Raw genomic sequence first — 9,653 nt, forward strand, 5'->3', positions numbered from 1 at the left:
ACAGGGTAACAACAAGTACCATCTTTTAACGTCTTTTGGTATGACGCGGCCAGGGATCGAACCACGGACCTTCCGCTCTCCGGGCGGACGTTCTACCACTAGACCACGGAGGCGGTCTTCAATTTAGATGACACTGAGCCACAAACACGCCCAATGTGTGTTTTTTCCATCCTTTCTGTCTGACATAACTGCATGTGCTTCAGTTGAGTATTTACATGCTATGTATGATAGATTACCATAGCGAAATTTTGCAGTATGGGGCTGTTTCAGAAATTAATGAGTAACAAACAAAGATATAGCAATTTTGTCAGCCCGTTCTTAATGTTTCTTATTCAGAAACGGACTGACGTCAGTGGAAAATGATAAAGAGTCCTTGAATTTCAAGTTCTGTGCATACGTAATGTTGTCAGACATTTTGAACAAATAATTTAAGGTTATATACAATGTGGAAAAACTATATACACTTTATAAAAAAAAACCGAGTTGTTTTGAGTCCATTTTCACTTTGAAATGAAGGCTGCATCACAAGCTCGAGTGAGCACCGCAAACTGTACGACGGGGGTCTTCACAAGCAGCACACGATCATCACGGACCACCCCATTCGTGACCAACTCGTGTTATTCCGGGACAAGCCGAATAGCGACTCGTGCCCCTCTCGTGGCAATATTTGCAACCGGGTTCCGTCTTAGCGCAAACGGGCATACCTAAAACAATTGTCAACTCGATGCCTAATGGTTAACGGATATTTCCCCATATATTTTATATCTTTCAGATGCAATTTAAAGCACATCGGGACATGCGGAATTATACAGTATGATTGAACTGATTTAACTGTGTCTTGGGTATATTTTAGATGCAAGACGTATGTAAAATCAAAATCATGCGCGCATTCTGATTGGTTTGTCGTATTTTCGCACATAACATTCATCGATAGGGGGACGAGTCTTCTTGCAGGTTACGGAAAGGGGCAACTGGTGCCATTGCACAAGATAGAGTACACTCTGAAAACAAAATATAGACTATTGAACACGTCAATGACTTACATATGTTTTTAGATGAAATCAGTTCGGGACAACTTCTAAAATGTATTTGGTGGTATTGCAAACCTTATGATCCTATCGGGGGGCACGGGTACTGTACAAGTTATTATAATCAGACAGACGGCTAATAAGACAGATAAATATGATGTATTTATGTGCAATTAATGTGTTATGTAAATCAATCATCAGTGCATCCAAGTAGTTTCCTACTCCTTGACATGCCCTCTTTACCGAGTATTTGGTTACTTATAAAGGGGGGCACGTGCACGGGTGGCCCAGTCGTCTAAGGCGCCGCGATTCGCTGTGCACAGTTGCGTCCCTTGGGCACGTCAGAAACCTATGATTGTGGGTTCGTATCCTGGTTCACCCCGATTATGTTTCTAGGTTTGTCAGCACCATACCCGTGCTCGTGGGTTTCACCGAAGTGGTAAACGTCTGAGACCTGCATCACTTCGGGCTTTCCTCCCACATTAAACTGATACGCCGAGATATAACTGGAATACTGTTAAAAGCGGCGTTAAACCCAACTCACTCACTCACTCACTCACTATGATCCTATTGAGAAGATAAAGCCTTATAAGTAACTGCTGTGTCCATAAAAAACGTTACATCAGTAACATATTTCACAACTAGTATCCGTCATAGAAAATGTATTGTTGTTCTCGGGATACTTCTTCATTATAAACTTATTCATTGGGATCGCTATTAAGTCAGAGACTTCTTTCTATAGGCATTAAAACATATTGTGAGGTTTTACTTTCCAGTCGGGTTAAATCTTATAAACAGGGGCGTTTTAATGTCCCGGGGTATTTTATTAATATAACTTCCGTTCAGATTGTTACATGTAATGAAATGTAAAATCAAATGACAAATGTTTTCTTTATATTCCCGAAGATCGAACTCGCAACCTTTATATCTGTAGCCCAGTAGGTGTACCACAAGGCTAAAGAGGTGTTGTTAAGCCTCACTGGTTTTTAGAATGTCCTTTTCCAGATCCATACGCCAGCAACAGATATTTTACGCGCGTTTCCTAAGGTTCATGGAAAGTATGTCCGAAACATAAATTTTTTCGGTTTATAAGCATGGAAAAACACTTTCCCTCGGTTTTGGTAGACAGAGCATGCCCTGGGGGTCGGGAAAAACCGCGGGGGCTTCGCCCCTTTGGTTTTTCCCTCTCCACAGGGCATGCTCTGTCTACCAAAACCGAGGTGACCGTTTTTTCTCCAATACATATACAACACAACTCTGTCTGCAGGTCCACAACGTTTTATTGTGCATGGGAGCTTCACTAGCTGTTTCGTGTTCAGCTCCCAGATCTCAACTGCCAGCTCGCGCCGGTCCTGATGGATATATCTCTTTCTAACATTCATTACTATTCTTTATAAGGCAATACAGCTATGCCATGTAGTATCTCGTCCATAACCCTCATGCCTCACGTGCAGTGGTCGCCCTGGTGATCTTACTCTTGGCCTTATAAGACAACAGCATGAAGTTGCAGTCCCACAACTCCAAGAATATGTATGGCCTGCCTCCCGCATCCCTGGCCGGTCACTCCCCCGCGAGGGGTTTGCTTGAGGGAGAGGGGGAGGAAATGTGCGCTACTGCCCAGCGCACACTGCTCGCGGTCCATTGTATATTACCGTATGTGGTATACTGTATATTTCTCTTGAAATACTGTATACTGCATGTGATATACGCTCTACTGCCCAGCGCACACTGCTCGCGGTCCATTGTATATTACCGTATGTGGTATACTGTATATTTCTCTTGAAATACTGTATACTGCATGTGATATATGCGCTACTGCCCAGCGCACACAGCTCGCGGTCCATTGTATATTACCGTATGTGGTATACTGTATATTTCTCTTAAAATACTGTATACTGCATGTGATATATGCTCTACTGCCCAGCGCACACTGCAAGCGGTCCATTGTATATTACCGTATGTGGTATACTGTATGTGATATACGCTCTACTGCCCAGCGCACACTGCTCGCGATCCATTGTATATTAGCGTATGTGGTATACTGTATATTTCTCTTGAAATAATGTATACTGCATGTGATATATGCCCTACTGCCCAGCGCACACTGCTCGCGGTCCATTGTATATTACCGTATGTGGTATACTGTATATTTCTCTTGAAATACTGTATACTGCATGTGATATATGCTCTACTGCCCAGCGCACACTGCTCGCGGTCCATTGTATATTACCGTATGTGGTAGACTGTATATTTCACTTGAAATACTGTATACTGCATGTGATATATGCTCTACTGCCCAGCACACACTGCTCGCGGTCCATTGTATATTACCGTATGTGGTATACTGTATGTGATATACGCTCTACTGCCCAGCGCACACAGCTCGCGGTCAATTGTATATTACCGTATGTGGTATACTGCATGTGATATATGCTCTACTGCCCAGCGCACACAGCTCGCGATCCATTGTATATTACCGTATGTGGTATACTGTATATTTCACTTGAAATACTGTATACTGCATGTGATATATGCTCTACTGCCCAGCACACACTGCTCGCGGTCCATTGTATATTACCGTATGTGGTATACTGTATATTTCACTTGAAAAACTGTATACTGCATGTGATATATGCTCTACTGCCCAGCGCACACTGCTCGCGGTCCATTGTATATTACCGTATGTGGTATACTGTATATTTCACTTGAAATACTGTATACTGCATGTGATATATGCGCTACTTCCCAGCGCACACAGCTCGCGGTCCATTGTATATTACCGTATGTGGTATACTGTATATTTCTCTTAAAATACTGTATACTGCATGTGATATATGCTCTACTGCCCAGCGCACACTGCTCGCGGTCCATTGTATATTACCGTATGTGGTATACTATATGTGATATACGCTCTACTGCCCAGCGCACACTGCTCGCGATCCATTGTATATTACCGTATGTGGTATACTGTATATTTCTCTTGAAATAATGTATACTGCATGTGATATATGCCCTACTGCCCAGCGCACACTGCTCGCGGTCCATTGTATATTACCGTATGTGGTATACTGTATATTTCACTTGAAAAACTGTATACTGCATGTGATATATGCTCTACTGCCCAGCGCACACAGCTCGCGGTCCATTGTATATTACCGTATGTGGTATACTGTATATTTCACTTAAAATACTGTATACTGCATGTGATATATGCTCTACTGCCCAGCGCACACTGCTCGCGGTCCATTGTATATTACCGTATGTGGTATACTATATGTGATATACGCTCTACTGCCCAGCGCACACTGCTCGCGATCCATTGTATATTACCGTATGTGGTATACTGTATATTTCTCTTGAAATAATGTATACTGCATGTGATATATGCCCTACTGCCCAGCGCACACTGCTCGCGGTCCATTGCATATTACCGTATGTGGTATACTGTATATTTCACTTGAAAAACTGTATACTGCATGTGATATATGCTCTACTGCCCAGCGCACACTGCTCGCGGTCCATTGTATATTACCGTATGTGGTATACTGTATATTTCACTTGAAATACTGTATACTGCATGTGATATATGCTCTTCTGCCCACCGCACACTGCTCGCGGTCCATTGTATATTACCGTATGTGGTATACTGTATATTTCTCTTGAAATACTGTATACTGCATGTGATATATGCTCTACTGCCCGGCGCACACTGCTCGCGGTCCATTGTATATTAGCGTATGTGGTATACTGTATATTTCTCTTGAAATACTGTATACTGCATGTGATATATGCTCTACTGCCCGGCGCACACTGCTCGCGGTCCATTGTATATTAGCGTATGTGGTATACTGTATATTTCACTTGAAATACTGTATACTGCATGTGATATATGCTCTACTGCCCGGCGCACACTGCTCGCGGTCCATTGTATATTACCGTATGTGGTATACTGTATATTTCTCTTGAAATACTGTATACTGCATGTGATATATGCTCTACTGCCCAGCGCACACTGCTCGCGGTCCATTGTATATTACCGTATGTGGTATACTGTATATTTCTCTTGAAATACTGTATACTGCATGTGATATATGCTCTACTGCCCAGCGCACACTGCTCGCGGTCCATTGTATATTACCGTATGTGGTATACTGTATATTTCTCTTGAAATACTGTATACTGCATGTGATATATGCGCTACTGCCCAGCGCACACTGCTCGCGGTCCATTGTATATTACCGTATGTGGTATACTGTATATTTCACTTGAAATACTGTATACTGCATGTGATATATGCTCTACTGCCCAGCGCACACTGCTCGCGGTCCATTGTACATTACCGTATGTGGTATACTGTATATTTCTCTTGAAATACTGTATACTGCATGTGATATATGCCCTACTGCCCAGCGCACACTGCTCGCGGTCCATTGTATATTACCGTATGTGGTATACTGTATATTTCTCTTGAAATACTGTATACTGCATGTGATATATGCTCTACTGCCCAGCGCACACTGCTCACGGTCCATTGTATATTACCGTATGTGGTATACTGTATATTTCTCTTGAAATACTGTATACTGCATGTGATATATGTCTACTGCCCAGCGCACATTGCTCGCGGTCCATTGTATATAACCATTGTGGTATACTGTATATTTCTCTTGAAATACTGTATACTGCATGTGATATATGCTCTACTGCCCAGCGCACACTGCTCGCGGTCCATTGTATATTACCGTATGTGGTATACTGTATATTTCACTTGAAATACTGTATACTGCATATGATATATGCTCTACTGCCCAGCGCACACAGCTCGCGGTCCATTGTATATTGCCGTATGTGGTATACTGTATATTTCTCTTGAAATACTGTATACTGCATGTGATACTAGTATTTTCGTTCATGTTGAGCAGGAAATTGTTGGTTTACCCAACCATCATCAACAATCTTGCAGTCATATTCGCGTCGAAACTGAGTCTAGAGGATAATTAAGAAGGCAATTAAACCGTGACGCTCGGAACGCATTCAGTCAAATGTTGTAATGTTGCTTTTGGTTATGAGAAGTAATTTCGGCGTGGTTACGGCAATCGTTACTATTTCTGACAAATGATTTCTGATTTCTGTTTTCTGTTTACTGATTTCACTGGGATTGGTTGAATAGATGTATTTCAATAATTAATTCATACACGATATGTCACGATAAATGGTATGTAATGTGCACAGATTATATAATCATATTATGATAATAGATGTAATCAAATTACCCATCGTTAACTGAGTCTGGTCTGTAGCGATTGAACTGCATAGACGTTTAAGATATTCCTTGTGTTTCTCCACCTGCAGTTGCAGACGGTCACACAAAGACCGCCTTCATTACTTACTTATATTGGAGATTTTACGTGCGCTTTCCGACTGCAGCGTATTTCGCACACGGGCCCGGCCAGGCCATTTAATGTGTTTCCGAAAAGGAGAAAAAGTTGTTTGGCAATCCAGTAGGGGTGTTTTAGTGGTTGCATATATAGAATTTTGGAAATTTTGAGATTTGGAAAAACGCCAAGAGGGTTTGGGGGGCGAACTAAGGGACCTGAGTATGGAAGTTTGTTAGTTTGATTATGTGGTTTGGTTTTGGTAGTTTATAGGGGTTTTAAATGCGATTTATTAGTCCTGTTTTGATTAAGTATACGCCTAAGGCTTTGAATTTTTCTATTTTTTTATGTTTTGGGTTTAGTATTGCTTCTGGAGTGAGAGCCTTGTTTAGATTGAGGGTGGTTTGTAATGGGGTTCGATGTGTTAGGTAGTGTGTGCAGTGGATGAGTGCGTGTTCTGGAGTTTCTAGTTGTTTGCAGTGTGGGCAGTTACCTGTAGTGTGTTGTATTATTTTTTTTAGGTGTTATATAGGTTGGTGTGTCCTGTTTGGAGTTTATTGATTACTTTTTTTTGATGGATGGATAATTTTTGGTTTGGTTAGTGGTTTGCTGAGTACTTTTATGATTTGGCATTTTGAGTTTAGATATAGGTTATGCCATTTTTGGTTGTTTACACTTTTAATTTCTGATTTTGAGATGGGTAAGTTTAAGTCCAGGTCCAAGGACCTAACCAGCCGATGCCATGACTAACTGGAAAATATAGCAATCTCGATAAATAGGTGTCATCTTTAAGCTTTGTGGAAGAAACTTAGCATCCATATTTTTTGCTAAGTTTAGGAATAATCTCTGAGAAAGGTTTGATGAATAGGAAGATATGCGCGGAGTATATCTATGTATTATACCTAACAAGTTATACAGTGTCAAACTTTGTGATAAATCTGACAATTCTTCTTTCATTATAGCATAACAACCCTCTACATTCGTTTCAAGATGGAAGCCCTTTACGTCCAAGTTGAAAATATATAGAACAATTCTTTAGAAAGCTTACGGAGAGAAGAATACATATATAGACGGGGAGATACTGTAACTTCTGTCTAATCTATTTAAAAAAAGTAAAAAGGAACCTAGTCCTCCTTTGCTATCATATATTGCACGCCCCGTTGAACAGGGGGCACAGCAGGCGACAGGCGTCCAATTTCTTGCACATGTTGTCAAAAGTTGCCAACGTTTATGCGTATATACAGAGTTGAGCGGACGGCGTTTTCTTTTGGTTTCAAGGAGTCAAAATTTTGTGTACCAATTAGATCAAACACATGTTGTTTCGCGCGAACAATTTCGGTGAAGTAACTCTCTTCTCAATCAACTTGGATTGGAAAACAACCTTTTTTGTGTTGAAAGTCGCGAACAGACTGACAAATATATGTGCCTTACACAATTTACATACTTTATTTACACACCTAAGATGCTTTTCACGTGAACGCAAAGTAAATTTACATATACGCACGTATGTATAGTCACACCTGTGTAAAATTACTTACGTTAGTAAATGTTGTGCGTGTGGACGGGGTAATACGCCGTTTTTAGCAATATTCCAGCAATATCACGGCGGGGGACACCAGAAATGGGCTTCACACATTGTACCCATGTCGGGAATCGAACCCGGGTCTTCGGCGTGACGAGCGAACGCTTTAACCACTAGGCTACCCGACCGCCCCCAGTCTTAAGATGCAAAGTGTACGCAATCAATGCTCACTCGTAAGATTAACTTCTTCTATGCATTCTTGACGGCGCTTACGATAACGGAATGAATGAACTTCTGCGATCAGTTTTATACAGATTTCAAATTTAATGGACATTAAAAGACCACGCCTCAACTGTTTCTGGAGTTTGAAAGTGATAGAAATAAAAATGTTGTTTACACAAGTAGTACAAGTAGTACGCCGTGGCGTGTAGAGGGCGTAATAGTGGTGATCTTGGGGGTATTGTGGCTTTTAATGAACAGCTACAGGGATTCATTAGTTCTTAATCTGATACATGTGCCTATTAATGACATACACAGACAGGGACTACAACAAGCAGAGCCATGTCTATTTGGATCTATGTTTTCTGTTGACATGTATATATCCTTCGTGGATAAACACGACAGCATATACATGTATTGTCAAGTGGTACTATCGGTCGTTAACAATGTAACATAAATATCTGAGGTAGGTGTGGTTTTACAAACCTATGTTATCAGCATTAGAAACTTGCATAACTATACAACTATATATTAACAGTGTGGGTTCGAATCCCGGACGGGACTCAACCAAAAAGAGTACCCATGCTTGCCGTAAACGGCAACTATGCTGGTCGTAAGAGGAGACTAACGGGATCGCGTCGTCAGACTTGGTTGATGCATGTCATTGTATTCCAATTGCGTGAATCGATGCCGATGATGTCAATGCCGATGATTGTCTGGTTCAGACTCGAGTATTTACAGACCACCGTCATACAGCTGGAATACTGCCGAGTGTGGCGTTAAACAACAGACAAACAAACAAACAAACAAACAAACACTGATGTGCTGGGCTTATACTCCAAATTGCTGACGGCGGCGTTAAACACCATTCAACCACCTCACCATCAACGCACCACGCACCACGCCTTGCCATTTGTATCGCTCAATTTCTGAGTGCGGCGTTAAGCAACTAACAAGAAACTACAAAAACCCGGTAAAACATGACATTCATTGCATCTAAATAAATAACAAAACCACACAACATGAAATGGGGTTTAACGTCGCGTCCAAGATTATTGCACTTATATATTATACTTATACACGTGTGTGTGTGTGTCTGCTTGTACTAGTCCATTCGTCACCACGTGCACTCGCCCCTTTCCGTAACCTGCAAGAAGACTCGTCCCCCTATTGATGAATGTTATGTGCGAAAATACGACAAACCAATCAGAATGCACGTATGATTTCAAGTTCTTCGTCAAAGAATCCCTTAGAAATAATTTCTGTTTTTACATATGTCTTGCATCTAAAAATATACCCAAGACACAGTTAAATGTGTTCAATCATACTGTATAATTTCGCATGTCCTGGTGTGCTTTTATTGCATCTGAAATATAAATGATATATGGGGAAATATATGTGAACCATTGCGCAACGAGTTGACAATTGTTTTATGTGTGCCCGTTTGCGTTAAGACGGAACCCGGTTGCAAAAATGGCCACGAGAGGGGCACGAGTCGCTATTCGGCTT

The sequence above is a fragment of the Haliotis rufescens genome, unplaced genomic scaffold (assembly GCF_023055435.1).
Source record: "Haliotis rufescens isolate VD_foot unplaced genomic scaffold, xgHalRufe1.0.p SCAF_10, whole genome shotgun sequence".
Lineage (NCBI taxonomy): Eukaryota > Metazoa > Mollusca > Gastropoda > Lepetellida > Haliotidae > Haliotis > Haliotis rufescens.